Genomic DNA, 15,960 nt, shown 5'->3' with positions numbered 1-15,960 from the left:
GCGTGTTTAGCCCGTTGCTAGGCGAGCGCGCGCTGGAGAAAATGATTTTTTGTTTTGGGGGGGTTGGCTTCAGGAGAGATCCCTCCATCTCCCTTTCTCGCGCTGCATTCCAGACATTTCACTGGCATCATCAATAATACCGCTTAATGTCGTAACGGCATGGGAAAAACCAGCCCGCCATACCGTTGGTGCGGCTTTTTTTGATTTATTCCGACCGTGGCGCTGACGTCGCCTCCGCGCGGCGGCGTTATTTCAAGCCGACGCGTCTTAACTTGTGTGCAGGAAAACACGAGCGAGGGGGAGGAGGGACAGTTTTTCGCATCCGCCGGTCAATTGCTGATTCGAGGAAACGTGCCGCAAAACGGCCGCTGGGGTCAGAATTTGGACACCCCCCACTTAATGTCGTCATAGATCGTTCGACTAATCAATTTGATCATCTCCGCTTGGAGGGCTGCTGACCTCGTTTGCTACGCTTTAGCAAGATTATTACACAGGAATTATTAACAGTTTGGTCCGTGTAGAATAACGAAAAAGGAGTCACATTTGTAATAAAGAACGAGAGGAAAGGTTAGATTAAAAAAAAAAAAAAAAAGAAGCACTAACTCGCCAGCCCATAAGCCGGAAACCGTTCGGTTCTGCCGCACACGCGCCCACACGCCTGCCCCGGTGACCATGGCGACGCCCGCTTAATCGCGTAAATTCACTTTCGCTTCTTAGCCAGCACTAAATCCTGCGTTTGGCGTCCATTCGGGTTACCATTTCAACGCGCACCAAAAAAAAAAAAAAAGCCCAAGATTTATAGATAATATTATCCACCGGTTCCCCAGACCGTCGTTGGACTTTTCAACCCTTTCACCCGACGGAGGTCACCTTTTGGGAATCCCTGACCCGAGTATAAAAGAAGGCGTAAATCAAGAGTCGGGCCTTCTTATCACGAACGGTCGGAATTCTTGCTAGCATTTTTCTTCGGGTCCAGATTCTCTGAAGCGTGTCGTAAATAACGTGCTGACTTTTGTTGTGAGGGAGGAGGAGAAAAAAGAAAAAGAAAAGAGAGAGATGTGGGGCGGCGGTTTGGTTTGGAGCCCGACGTGACTTTTGGGTGGCTCTCGCTGCGATTCCATGATGCGCGTTCGATTTGTTTCAGGGTGGAGGAAAAAAAAAAAAAAAAACGCTGAGCCTGCAGTTTGGTCGCCCAAAGCAGCAGCAGCAACTGAGGCTGAATGAGGCAACCCCCCCCCCCACTTTTATTCACTTTTCCGTACCCGTCGGTTACCCTTCAATCGGCGCCTTATCTGCGCTCCTTATCGATACGTCGGCGAGTACAGTGTGCATATACCTGAAGCTGCGCCTGCCCACGCCGCGCATCCGCCGTCGCCGCTGCAAAATAAATCAAAACGTCGTCGAAAGGGCCAAGACAAAAGACGTCGTCCGGTCGTAACTTGTCGCCAGGACGACTCATCCCGACACGATCGGAACGCATCATCATAAATGCCCGCCTGGCGTAGCTTCAGTTGAAGTTTGCCGTGCGGAGGAATGAACAGAATTGCACCCTCGGGCCAAACAGAGCGTTCGCGGTCCGGATTGGAGCGCGAGCGCTGAACCACCGCCGCTTTCGTGTTTTTGTACAGGCGCAGAACTTCAAAAAAGACATTTCCAATCCTCACTTCCAGTATGTATATTTTGTGACATGATGAAAATGGCTTTTGAAGGACCGCAGAGGAGTCGGATAAAAACCACATACCGTCATTTCCGGACTATAAGACGCCACTTTTTTCACACGCTTTCGACCCTGCGGCTTATACAACGATCCGGCTAAATTATGCATTTTTTTTTCTAATGGCCGCCGGGGGCGTTCGAGCAGAAAAGGTGAGACAGGTGGAAGATATTTGTCGAGAAAGATGCAAGTTTAATATAATTTCGCGCTTTGTGTATGAATAAAATGAGCATAAACAGACCGTCATCATGGAAAATGCACAAAAAAAAAAAATGCACACGACGCAGCTTTCACGTTAAAAGCAATCGAGCTGGCCGATAAAGAAGGAAACGGAGCTACAAAAAAATGAATCGACGGTGAGACGCTGGAAACGGCAGCGGGAACAACCGAAACAATGGAAAAAGATGGAAAAAATTCCAGCAAATTGTAATAAAAGCAGACGGCCTGAACTCCTTTGTGAATATCTCACGTTTCAATGTGGACACGTGCGGCTTATACACAGGTGCGGCTTATGTGTGTACAAAATGGTTTTTCCTTTGAAAATGGACTGGGCGCGGCTTGTAAATATTTTTGTCCTTGTTTTGGACTTTAAAGAACCGCCAACATTTGCAGGGACGACCATTCTGTTGAGTCACAATCAGATTCTTTTGTGCGCCATACCTCCCAATTTTCTCGTTTATTTTCAACGCGACAGCTCCCCAGATATGTTTTCGTTACATTCTGGGTGATTTCAAAGAACGCAGAGGTGCAAGGATTTTATCGTTTAATCAGGAACCGCACGTGACTAATTGGGACCGTTTGTTTTGGAGCGGGCTCGTCAAGGCGAGCGTCCGTCGTCGGTGAGCTCTCCGACCCCGTTCCTGTTCCCGCACAAAGAGCCTCTAATGCCAGGTAGCCGACTCCGGCATTCCTGAAGCATTCCTCCACGGGTGGGGGGGTGAAACAATGACCCGCTCTCATTCATCGGGTTTGGGGTTCTGTGGGAAAGTCGGCCGGCGGATGGAATGTTCTCCAGGAGTTGCGCTGACAAGATGGAAGGAGGGGAGGGGATCTTCTTAGTAGAGGAGGCCGATAAAGCGCTTTGATGGAGCCGTGCTGTTCGCACATGCTTGTCATGCTTTACGGACCTTGTGCGCGAGTTTCCGGGCTGATGTCATTGTCGAGGGGGTGATCTGCCTCGGCGATCTCCATGTCGGGTCAAACCCGGCACGGCGACTTTCAATCGAAAAATGGAAAAATCATCCGATAGAAAACATGCACGGTCACTTTTTGACACGTCAATGCTAAATTTCAATGCTAAAAAGCGTCCAACGAAAACATGTACAATAAAGCCTCGGTTCTTGAACGTCCCCTCGTTTTTTGTTTTTTTTTTTTTGCTTGTATTATCGGTACCCGAACGCCCTCGACAAAACCCGCAAATAACATAATGCGCGTGGTGCAAGCAGCGCACTTTTGTTATGTATAACGCAGCCTCTGTACACAGACGTGTCCCGGTAGTGGCACGCTTGTTTTTCTTCTTATCAAGGACTACCTACCGTATTAACCCCCAATTATGGCTCCAAAGAAGGCTGGTTGCTCGTTTAGTTATTCTGCACTTTTGGTCATGAAAAAAGTTTACAAGGCCGGGGGGCCGAGTCGCTATAGATACGGCAATGCGTCACCCAGCCTAGCGTACTCTACGACTAAAGCATACATTTTAAGCAAAAAAGAAATATATTTCTTAAATTATATTATCATATAAAGTATTTAAACTATGCATGTATTTCTACTATGCATCTTATCAGGAAAAGTGAAAAAAAAATGCTTTAAAAAGCCACATTTTTTTAGGCATGGAACGCATTATTTCTTTTTCCATTCATTGTAATGGGAAACATCAATTCGGTTTTCGAACAAATCACTTCTCGAACCATTTTCCGGTATGGATTGTGGTCGAGAACCATTTATGCATGTCAGCACTTTTCAATTGACAACAATATGTACGTATCATCCAGTAGAAAACATGTAAACATGTCGTCATTGTGGGGAGCGCCTGTCCCGTCCCAGGCGCTCGCCCTTCCGCCTTTTTTGACTCCAGGATAAAAAGACATCAAAACGGCGCAACGTCGGCGCGAAAGCCGCCTTTTGTTTACATTGCGGCCCAGCCTACACGTCGTGTCCGGCGTCTATATGCAGCGCTCGGTTTTGCGGGAAGCGCTCGGAGCCACGGCGGGGAGCTCGATGGCGGCCTGCGGACTCGCTTTGCGCCCTCTCTGATGTGGCGCCCAAATTTCCCAGCCTGGCGGGGAAGGCGCCCCGAGCATACGACGGGGGAGTTAAAAAAAATGTATGTCACGTATAACGGCCTCCCGAGGGAGTGTCCCGTCAACCGGAAGAGAGCGGTATGCGATCACGAAGGTATTTTTGCTCAAGGGTAGGCTCGGTTAAACGAGCACGCACGCTGAATTGTACTGTCTCGCCACCTGCGTAGCATACAAATACTTGCAGCTGTTGAATTGATTAGTCTACCGATTATCCACTTGACAAAAATTGACGTTGCGTTGTTCAACTGTAGAGCTCGTGCACGTGACGTCACAGCGCCACATTGCCGGCCAAACAGAGCTGCTCGACGTTGTAGGCGACGTTGAACCGGAGGAGAGTATGCACAATACCCGAGACTTGTTGTGCTGTTGGTTGTCACAACAGACGAGACAGAGTTGAGTCAAAGTTGTCATTCTATGGAATACCAGCTGAAAAGACCAGAAAATATCGATTAAACGTGATGGGCGGTGCACAACCAAAATACGCACACGGCTGTGTAGCGATTTGCTTAAATTCAGGTTGGAATTATTCTCAATCTCAAATTGCCGAAAAGTATTGATAATGCAGAGGTTTACGGAGGTTAACGTGTGGCTGCAATCGCTTCCGTGTACATTCCGTGTGTCCTCTTTTTATTTTTATTTTTTTCAATCATAGTTAATGAATGTGAGTTTGTGTAAAACCAGCTCTGATTTATTTAATGTTAGCGTAAAAGATTAATGGATTCCGGCAAAGGTCAACGCGTCGCCGTACACGCGTCCGCTTTCACCAGCCGTCAACTGTCGTCTTTTTTTTTTTTTTCAATCATGGTTAATGAATGCGAGTTTGTGCAAAAAACAGGGGTCATTTATTTAAATATTGATATTTGTATTGAATACAAGCTGAAAAGATCGATGGATTCCGTCAAAGGTTAACGTGTGGCCGGACGCGCTTCCGCGTTCACGAGCCGTCAAGACCGTCACTTTGTGGGATTTTTTTATTTTTTTTTTTTCCTGATGAGAACAGACCCAGCAACAAATTATTCTTATCCGTCCAGACTTTTGTACGCTTTCAAACTTTTCCTTGTAAATCTCGACATTTTACTCACCGGATCAGTGTGTGGATCCAAGACAAGCGCAAGCGTATTAACAGTCGAATTTCTTATCGGTGAAAACATCGACCTCTGCATTAAATACGGGTCTTCTATGCCGAGTTGATAAAATTTTCCCGCGTACCTTTGTTTATTTTTACCTTCTAAATGTCTAACGTTATCGGACAAGACTCTCGGCGTCGTGCTATGAAACGTATTTCCGTGTCATCTCCAACCGACTTAAGCATTGAACAATGCTTTGCTAGACCGGCAATGCGGCGACGACGACGACAAAAGTCACATGATTTTGTGACGTAGGTGCGCGAGCTCTATATATGCATACGAGGTGCAGGTGTGGTTGCCTGCTTGGGGTTGCCAGTCTCACGTTCTACACGGTTAGTGATTTGGGCTTCAGTGAGTAAAAGCAGACTCGCCGTCGCCGGGCTCAGGTGAGCGGCCGGCTGTGAACTGGCTAACGCTTGGCGAGTTTGAGCGTCGGTTGTGGGCGCCGTTGATTAATTATTATTATTTTTTTTTTTTGGTTTACAATTGCAAGATGTCCCCGTCGTCTTTCGCACACCCCGAGAGTTTGCGAGGCCCGGACTGACACGCCATTCCTTTGGGATCTTGTCAGCGATAACAACGGACGCTCATATGAAGAGCAAATTGACGGACGCACGATGCGATTCCTTTTATGTGGCCCTGCTTCTCGTTAAGCCTCCTCATCTGCAGCCTGTTATGGTGGGGGGGGGGGGGGGAGTGACATCATACTGGTCTCGCGGCGGCGGCGGGTAATTGGCCCGCTCTCCTCCTCCTCCAGAGCGAACGTCGCGGGCCAAGCAGAACACACAAGTGGAGCCAGGCCATGCGAGTCAGATGCACGGGGTTTTTCCAGAGCGGCTGGCGGGGGCCTCTTTGGAGTGGGGGGGGGGGGGGGGGGCGCGACCGTAGGCGAGCCGAAGGGGGCCTCGGAGAAAAGGGGGGTATGGAGACTTGCGGGGGGGGTAAAAAGTCCGAAATGAATGAAGAGCTTCAACTCAAATGAAACGCGATATCGAGTTTGCCCCCGGGCGGACCTGTTTGATGTGGACTACAATCCGTCGCCATACACGCCGCATCACTGTCTCTCTTCTCCGGCATGCTCGAAACAAACAAAAAAAAAAAAAAAAATCAAAGTCAAAAGACCTCTCGGCCCACACAATGTTCCGTTTGGAGTCCGCTGCCGTCACAGTTGGCCATTGTTTGTAATATTTAAATGCTTTGGAAAGACTTCACGTGGCTCGGAGCTTGACTCGTGCTGCATTCCAGGAAACTGGGAAATTGCAGTCCTTTGACCGGCGAAAGTGAAGTGACGCTGAAAAGATTTATTCGCAGTTATCTGTTGTATGTGGTATTTGGTGTGAAGGAGATGGGGAAGGGGGGGGGGGAGATCGCAATCCTTGGTCTGAAGGCCGTTCGGACCATTTTGACTAATCTTTCGTTTGTTCTCTACAAGTTGACTCTCGTTTGGCACCAGATTATATTTTAAAGACACAAATTTCACAGGTAAGGCGGGCAAGAACCTCTCCCAACGTCTACCCGTTTAATTGACGAACGTACACGTCGTTGGCATTGAACGCTTGGATTCCAGTTGACGGAACAGAAACCTCGACTATAGTGAATATCTTTCAAATTGAAGCGTCGTCCTTGAATGGATTGAACAAAAAAATGAGTATTGCAATTTAAAAGAGCCCATCTTGACAAGATTATTGGACAAGTGATAAATTGTTTCTACACAGACAAAACAGCCTTGCACGGGCTCAGCTTTACAAAAAAATAAAGAAGTTTTCCTTTTGCTCCACAAGGGGGTTATGTCCCACATTGCAGCCCATCCTGAGAGCAGCATTCTGACCCGTTTCCACCAAGCCGTAAAGTTCACTTCCCAAATAGCTGAACCACAGCGTCGTAGTTTTTATTTTTATTTATTTTATTTTTTTAGTACGCTTTGGTTCCGGGTACCTACCGCAATCGGGTAGCCGACGGGTCTTTTGATTGGTCGGGCAGCGGCGTCCGAGCCCCACCTTTTTCCCCGTCTTCCATCTTTGTATGGCTCCGTCACGCTAGCGTGTTTGCCGTCATGCACGACGACGACGACGACTCGTTTGATTGTATCTGCCGAGGTTCTGGGTTGTGAGAACAAATCCTCTGTGGGAAAACCTCGATCCCGACAGGGTGCAGCGCCGGACGTGTTGACGCGTGCCCGTCCCGCGTCGGCGCCGCCGTCACCCAAACGGGTGTCGCTCGCAGCCGTTAAAGGTACTCGAGGTGGGGGGCCGGCGCGTCGGTTTGCGCTAGATGAAACTCAGCGTTTTTTTTTTTTTTTGTTTTTTTTTTTGTGACTGGACACAGAAAACGGCTGAATAAGCAGAAAATCAAACTGTGGTTTTGGACAAGTCGCGCTACGCTGTAACGCAAACGTACGCGCGCGTTGCGCAATTTTAAAGGCCGCGCCATCGCGCAGGACGACGTGGACGGGTTCCCACGCTACGACGTCTGTCAGCAGCTAGGCGCGAGGGATGTCACTCAAGAATCCAACCTGGCCCGAGAGTCACGCCGGCGACATACTTTCTTCATCCTCATCCGGTACTTAAAGTCCCGCCACTGGGTCCGTCTTAACCACGTTAAAGGTCAAGTGTCATGCCTATAAACATTCTAAAATAGATATTGTAATCAAAAATGCATACTTTATTCACTTCAATGTCTATACGACAAAATAAATGAGCGGAGAGCGCGTAAGCTCTTTTCAAAGAAGAGAACATCTCACAATCGAGTGACGTGACCGGGGCAATATTACCCTATCGTTTCGAGTTGTATTTAGATGATATGCGGATCACTTCTAACTAACAACAGACTCCCAGACAGTATGCATGAGCCAGCCCGACCAAAGCCGTCCGCCGCAGACACAATCGAGTGAAGTGACCGCGGCAGTATTACCCTATCGTTCCGTTTCCAGCCATATGTAGATGATACGCGGATCATATCTAACTAACAACAGACTATAACCCTATGAGCCAGCCAACCCATTATATATATAATATATATATATATATATATATTAATAACATACTAAAACTCATGCATTTCATGACAGCGGACCTTTAAGGACATTTCTGCTGTTCGTTGCTAGCGACTGAAAGGCGAGCAGCAAATGGAATAGCCAACGTGAAAATTGAGGATAAAGTTGTACGAAATGTTGAAATAAACTTCCCACAAGAAAATGAGAAAATATTGAAATTCTACATTTTGCCACTGGTTCAAAGTAATGCGGCGTTAAGGCCAGTGCAAGCTAATCTTGCAGCATTCGTTATTAAAAACAATTTCCATTTGATTCGATTCCAACAAAATTCCAAATTAGGATCGTTTCTGCACTTTGCTAGCCTTTGACGAACAAGCTCTGCAAAAATTTTGTCGAAAATTGTCCTAAAAATTCTCCCATGTCAAATGCCACAAAAGTGCCACACAGCGCATCACTCGACATTTTGTTTTTCTGGTTTTACGGTTTGTGCTCATTATTTTTTTTCATTGTCACGTAATACAATAAAAGTTAGTTTGTAGTTGACCTAAAAAAAATAATAATAATAATAATTCTCTAATTGTCGCTCGCAAAAAGTTGACTCTAAACGAAGACACTCAGCGCTCAGTGTCTCGCAGTTGATCTGGAAAAATGGAATCCATTGGCCCGAAAATCTCGCAAAGGCTTCCCCTCCGTGTGGCGCCGGCTCGCTCGACCGGCCACGGGGAGGAAATGAATCGAGCGTAAGGGAATGTTATCACTTTCTCGCTCTCTCCTGTGCGTTTCCCCCCGCCTGTCACATATTTGCCGTCCTTATCAGCCGTGGGAGAGGCGCACATTTCGCCGGTTGCCAAAAAAGAATTGACGCGCGTCCATTTTGGAATCTTTGCGGCGCTCGCAGCGTCAGCCGTCACGTACGTTTGACGCGGTGGAAACGTCGCTATCCGGTCGTCCCATTCGCGCTTCTTCCTGGAGGAAGTCCATAGATATTAACCATGTACATCATTTTGCATTTCTGGATATTTTTGGGTAGGTGCGTTGTGAGCTTTTCTTCACTTAGGAACGACATACTTGACATTTGTTTAGTACGTTTATTTTTTACAACAACGTACATGCACGTTATCCCTTTTTTAGAAGTTAGTCAGCCTTCGTTTATGCATGACATGCTACATGTTTAGCTAAGTGCATCAAAAAGACTTCTTTGGTTACAACTTATAAAAATGCTAACGCTTCTGTAAAATTTGTTACTTTAATTCATTTTTTTTTTTTTAAATGTTCACTTTGCACTCAACTTCAGTTCTCTGGTTTTTCCGTTGGGCACACTGAGCTTCACTCTGTTTGCGTTAGCTTCCATGCTAGCAACAGCCTGGTCCATGCTACGTGTTTTGCTAAGCGCGTCAAAAACACTTCTCTTTGGTTGCACCGTATAAAAATGCTAACGCTTCTGTAAAATTTGTTACTTTAATTCATTTTTTTTTTAAATGTTCACTTTGCACTCAACTTCAGTTCTTTGGTTTTCCGTTGGTCTGTGCGAACACACCGAGCTCTACTGTTGGTTTACGTTAGCTTCCATGCTAGCAACAGCCTGGTCCATGCTACTTGTTTTGCTAAGCGCGTCAAAAACACTTTTTTGGTTGCAACGTATAAAAATGCTAACGCTTCTGTAAAATTCGTTACTTTAATTCATTTTTTTTTTTTTTTTAAATGTTCACTTTGCACTCAACTTCAGTTCTTTGGTTTTCCGTTGGTCTCTGCGAACACACCGAGCTCCACTGTCACTTTGCGTTAGCATTCATGCTAGCAACTGCCTGGTGGTGAACTCGCAGGACCCGAACCCCCTCCCGCCACCCCCCCATCCTCTGATGACAGCCGTCAGGGTGGGTGGAGAGCTTCGAGCAGCCGCACCTTGAGTGCCTTGGCAGCTCTTCGCGTCTAGCTAACAGCCACATGTGTGGAAGCTCTCCTCCCACGCTTCACATTTCACACATTCCTCAACAATGTTTGCTTTTTTTTTTTTTTCAATGTATTTTTTTTCCAGGTCAACACACTTCAATCCGATGCGGCTCGTTCTTTGTGTCTTTTATCAGGGTGTTTTTTTTTTTTTTTTTTTTTTTTTTTTTTTTTTGCATCGCGTCCGCACGGGTTCCTTCTGCATTTTCTTTTTGCGCCGTCATCAAGTCAAATTTTTTTTTTTTTTTTTTCATCCATGGAGGATTTGAAAACGGGAGTATTTATGTCTTCGTGGGCTAACCATAAAAAGAGCCTCCCTGTGCTTTCATTTCCTCGCTGACAGTGGGAATCCTGACCGAGGGCTCCGAGTTTTGGTCCGGACTTCCAACCATAACATCAGCCCTAACGACTTCCTGTTAGCGGCCATTGCATAAGGCCTGGAAACAAAGACATCTTAGGTTGTCAGGGGAGAAGTAACCCCCACCCTGATTCCCCATTATCCACGACCCAGACGCCGAATCCACCCCCACATTTTCATGAGAATGAAGCCGGCTGGAAGGAGCGCAGATAGATTTTGCTCTTGCTCTCCTGTACCCCCAACACCCAAAACGGAACTTCTTCCCCAACTCTACCCTTCCACCTTTCTACCGATGGTCACGATATTATGCAAATGCGCCCCAAGTGGCTGTGAACGCCGTCGTGATATTGGCGCGGTCTGATTGGTCGCTTCAGACACTGCCACAAACGTGACTTTCCTGCCTCGTCGTTGATTTTGTGATCGGAAAAATTCAATCTCTCAGAATTGCTTAAAGGTCCACTGTCATGAAATGCGTGATTATTAGTATGTTATTGATGGGAAAAAAAACAGCAGCCGGTATGGACCCTTCTGTTTTTTTTTTTCACCAGAAAACATGATTTTGACGTATATGGGGATTTTTCGTAACTCCCGGCATGAAAATCCTCTCAAGGGATTTGGTTTCGGGAAGAAGCAGGAAGTGAAGTACGGGGCAGTAGCGCACTGTAAGCGGTCTCGTCTGTTTATACTAGTTTTGCCTGCTGGAAGGTAGCTCGTTGTTCCTTCGTGTTAGCCAAAATGCCGGCTCGCTGTATTGCTGGATTTTGCTCAAATACTCGGGAGGATGGATTCGCTCTTCGTACTTTTCCAAAAGACCCAGTTTCTCGTGAAAAATGGATTGCACGGGTGCAAAGGACGAGAGCTTTGTGGGTTCCAAATGTGTATAGATCTATTAAAAAAAAAATAGTTTGGCGGGGGTGACGTAATCCTCCCAGAATGAAACAAAAGATCCGCAGACGTAAGTCAGTAAATGTGTCGATGTACCGGTCGGGTGGCTCATACATACTGTCTGTGAGTCTGTTGTTAAAGGTGATCCGCATATCATCTAAATGTGGCTCGAAACGATAGGGTTATATTGCCCCGGTCACTTCACTCGATTGTGAGATCTTTGAAAAGAGCTTCCGTGTCCAAAAGTAGGTGGCACAGCGTGTTTTCAACGGCGAATGTCCCGGTGTGATGTCATGGACAGACGTTGCAGGCAATATGGCGACCACTTGGATGTCGAATGAGACTTCCGACCCGCTCTCCGCTCATTAATTGTTTCGTATGGACATTGAAGGGAATAATGTTATATGTATTTTTCATGACAATATCTATTTTCGAACGTTTACAGGCATGACACTTGGGCTTTAAATAAGACCCGATCGAAAAGGAGCCGGTCCGGGCTGCGGCTCGAGTAGCGTCGACTCCGGGCGGGCGGACACGTTGTCCTTATATGCTGAGGTCGCAAAGTATCCTCGCCGGAACTTTCCTCTGCCTTCCCCCTCGGGGGACGCGGTCCTCGGTCCTGGGAAGCGCTGGCCTGCGACCGGCCGGATTGTCGCAGCTCCACGACACGCAGGCGCTGTGACCTTCTGGTTCTCACAGCGGCGTCTTCCATCCCCGGTCCCAGACTCCCCCCCACTGACGGCGATCTATGTATGGTCCCAATACTTTTCAATGCGAGGCAGCCGACGTGGGAATCGTCATGTCCCGTCACGATCCGCCTAATCTACCTAGGACAAAACATCTTTATCTGGTCCGGCAGGCTCCTTATTTAATTGACACCCGTGTGTTTTTGCTCCCGTTTTTTTTTTGTGCGGCTGCCTGTTCAACTGGATTTTGTTTCTGTGGGATCCCGAGCAGCGCTGCACCCAAAACACAGGACCACAACAAATAATTCTGCGGAAATTTGATACGCGATGGTAAAATAATAACATTTGCGTGGTTGCGTGAGTCTGTCGGGCGCTAAGATGACAAGTTCTGGTCGCGCTCACCTTCTTGTGGAGAAAAAAAATTGTGATTTTTATGTGTGTGGGGGGGGGCCTCAGATTACTCTTGAAGAAACGACACATAATCCGCCATCTGCTTATGCCATACTTTTGGCCCCCACCCTCTGGTTGTTTCCCCAACGGTAGAGTAGAGAAAAGTAGTCAAGGGTGTCTCTGGATCCGTTTGGATTATTGTAAATGAATCCATTAATCACCCTTAAAAAAAAAAAAAGTGCAATTTGCCAAAATGTCTTTATTGGACACAACTGTTTTGGCAAGACTACCTCTGTGGTTCCCGCCTCAATGGAAGGGTACCAGACGTGTCTCCAAATACTTTAGAAGTTAAGGCCTAAATTATCGGTACAAATGGCACATCGAGCAGCTCCATTGCCACCCAGTTGTAGGTACAGCGCCCCCTGTGGCTGCTAACCCAGTGAAAGGATACCGCAATCCTTCTATCTTGTCTATTGAGCCCCTAACCTTGGGGCATTGTACCCCCATGCGTGCTCCTCCAATGGAAGGGGGGGTCTCCAGTTTCCAAATATGTTTTCTGATATTGTAAATGAAGCGCGATGACGTCGCACGCGGCTATTGCTAGCTTACACCTGCAGATAGCCTCGGCATGCCCGGCGTTCGTCCGACTTGCGGAGAGTCTCACCCGTTTCGTCGGGACGGGATCTCGTCTTTGAAGGTCTTGCCGCCGCTGAATTCAATCAAGCAATAATGGCAAATTGGGTCCGGATCTGACCGGGGCCCCTCACAGAGGCCTCTTTATTCCGCCACCGGGGGTTAGCACGCATGGTGGACAGGAAAACGCCGAGCAACTCCCAGACACAATCCCACCCCTTTGCTCGACGTTTGTAAGCAGTGTATCGCCTGGCCAGAGATGCTTTCAAGGCCTTCAAATTGGGAGGGGGGGCACATCCCCTATTTCCTCCGCCTTTTCTCTCAGGAGGGAAATGTAAGCGTGCGGGAGTGGAAATGTTGCCGTGTGCGCCACGGGAAGCGAGCGCACGAAGAAAGCAAAACTATTTGCAGAACAATGAGACCCTTTAGGCAGCAAAAAAACGGTGGCTTTTTTTAAGGGGTGCCGTGTCTCGTCACCTGGGTTGATACCCTCGACGCGTTACTGCTCAGGAACATACCTTGGACTGTATAAACCCTGTGAACCACAAAATTTGTTTGGTATGATATTTTACATCCATAGCGGGTTGGTGGTTCTGTTGAAGGTGGCAAATGACCATCAACCCCTCAGCAGAACACGTCGTGTTTGAGGTACGTGGTCACCGTGGCGGGGTAACAAAATGTCACGGTACGGCTTGGTTGCAAGGCGTCTGCACATTAAAATTGAAAGTCTTGAAGTGCATATTTTTGACCAATTTGCGATTCCTGTTGAGCATGACGGAGATTTGGGATCCTTGCGATCCCTGCGAGTCTTAAAATTGGATGCATTTGTTGTTCTGAAATTCTTGTTTGACCTCCTTCAACGCGACCATTGAGAGGAAAACGGCAAACTTTTGTCCGGTGCGAGCTCGCCGAGCGTCCAGCTGCGAGTTTCTCTCGTTGTCTTCCGATTTAAACATCCTGTCCCTGATGAATTGGGCTCCTCCGCTGGCGTGACACACCCTCTCATTGGCCTCGGCCAATCGGCTTATTCCAGTTGTCCGCAGCTGCCGCCCGAGCCCCCCCCCCCCCCCCCCCCAATCTCTGATCACACACACTTGTTCATTTGCGACAGGCGGCCGCTGGCCCTTGGCCGCGTCCACTGCGCCACCCCGCCACATGTGCGAGTTGGGGATTAGGGGAGCGGAACGAGGGTGAAACCCCCCCCCCCCCCCCAAAAAAAAAAAAAAAAAAAAAGAACCCTCGTGGGGTTACATAACCCAAGTCCAGACGTTGTGGCTTGAAGATGTCGTGGTCCCTCGCAGACACGCTGAACGTGGCTTTGTGCCTCATTTGGAGCGCGTCTAATCCGATCATTCACGCGAACAAGGAGTTGCTTCACCGTTAGGCAGCCAGGAAGTGATGTCACACGCATGTGTCGCCGGATGACTTCATCCCGGCTCGACCGCCACAGAGAAACGAGTCCTCCTCGATGCATTTTACATTTGGACGTGCTGCATTTGCGCTAACTTTCTGCGCTTGGTATCAGAAGTTCTCGGAACTGAAAGGTTCCAGTCGGGTGTGCTTTCGGTCCAGGTTGTATTTCCCCTTCCAGCAACTTCACGTTTCCATTAACCTTGTACTAAATTAAGGTATTAATTCCCTATTGGTCAAAGACACAAACGTTCCTAGATTGCGGTTGCATATCGGCTAAAGTTCTGCATGGAGTTCTAGGATCTTTTCATTCTTGGCACCTGGAGTCCCTGGAACTAATAGTTTCTCAACAGATATGTTCCCCAAGCACTCATACGTAGTACCGCTCCGAGGAGGGTCGTGTTTTGGTCCCGGTGGATTGCACTGGAACTAAATTTAGACACTAGGTTCTGTGGTTTAAACACAAAGCAGTTTCGAGTTGACGGTAGAGTTGCTGTGGTCGAAATGCACTGGATACCGGAACTTCTGAGTGCTCCCTCCAAACAATGTCTTGTATTGGGACAGAACCATAACGCTGTACCGATAACCAGGCGGACGGACCAGTTTTATAGGAACAAAAAAGCCTCTTACAACACATCTACTGTATTTATTTTCACTAAAAATTGGTGACTCACCCAAAATGGGTCCTCGACTTACTTTTGGGTCTTGACCGCCCAGTTGAGAATCTCTGGTCTCCTATTGTTGATACCAGTAGTTCCTGGTGGTGAGAGGTTGTTTCAGGACTGTAGAACCCACTTAAAGGTTCCTGGACCTCGTCTTTAGACTCTAATAAATCACTCCAGGACTGGTGCCAGTGGTTCAAACACTAGTTTGGGGATAAAGCGGTCAAATTGCACTATGGAGCTGATTTGCCTCAGGTTTTAGATACTGTACCCGTTTCTTCAAATGGTTTAATTGGGTACAATTAGCGCTGAAGGTCTTCTTTTTCTTTCTTTTTTTTTTTTTTTTGCCGCGATAAATTACCTGAATTCAGACAAAAGTTCAGGTGTACAGTCCTTGACATGTACCTGTAAATGTCCACTTAAAATTCCAGCAACGTTTTGTTCTTGCCACTCGTCATTCTTGTTGAGGTTGTTTGCTGCATTGCGATCATTGTGCAGCACGTAAAAAAAAAAAGAGCCTTTGAGAGTTAAGAAGATCTTTTGTTGCAAACATGCGCTCTTGGCCCCGCTGTCAACGTCGTTCTTGGAGAATGCGTGACGGGAGAAACGGGACAATGTTCGATTGGGAGCGCCCAGGAGCGAGCCACGCAAGCTGGCGGACGTCGCGCTTGTATACAAGCTGAATGTTTGAGGTAGTGTGTGTGCGTGTGTGTGTGTGTGGGGGGGGGGGGTTCTGGAGTGACCCGAGGTCCCCAGAATGGAGAAGAAAAAACCCCCTTGTGTTTCCAAAGCGCCAGGCAAGTTCGCGAGACGCCGCAGCCGGATGCCGCTATCTGGCCCTTCATTGTCCCGCTTC

Source organism: Syngnathoides biaculeatus, chromosome 20, assembly GCF_019802595.1.
Source record: "Syngnathoides biaculeatus isolate LvHL_M chromosome 20, ASM1980259v1, whole genome shotgun sequence".
Classification (NCBI taxonomy): Eukaryota; Metazoa; Chordata; class Actinopteri; order Syngnathiformes; family Syngnathidae; genus Syngnathoides; species Syngnathoides biaculeatus.
Note: the sequence above shows the minus strand (reverse complement) of the source record.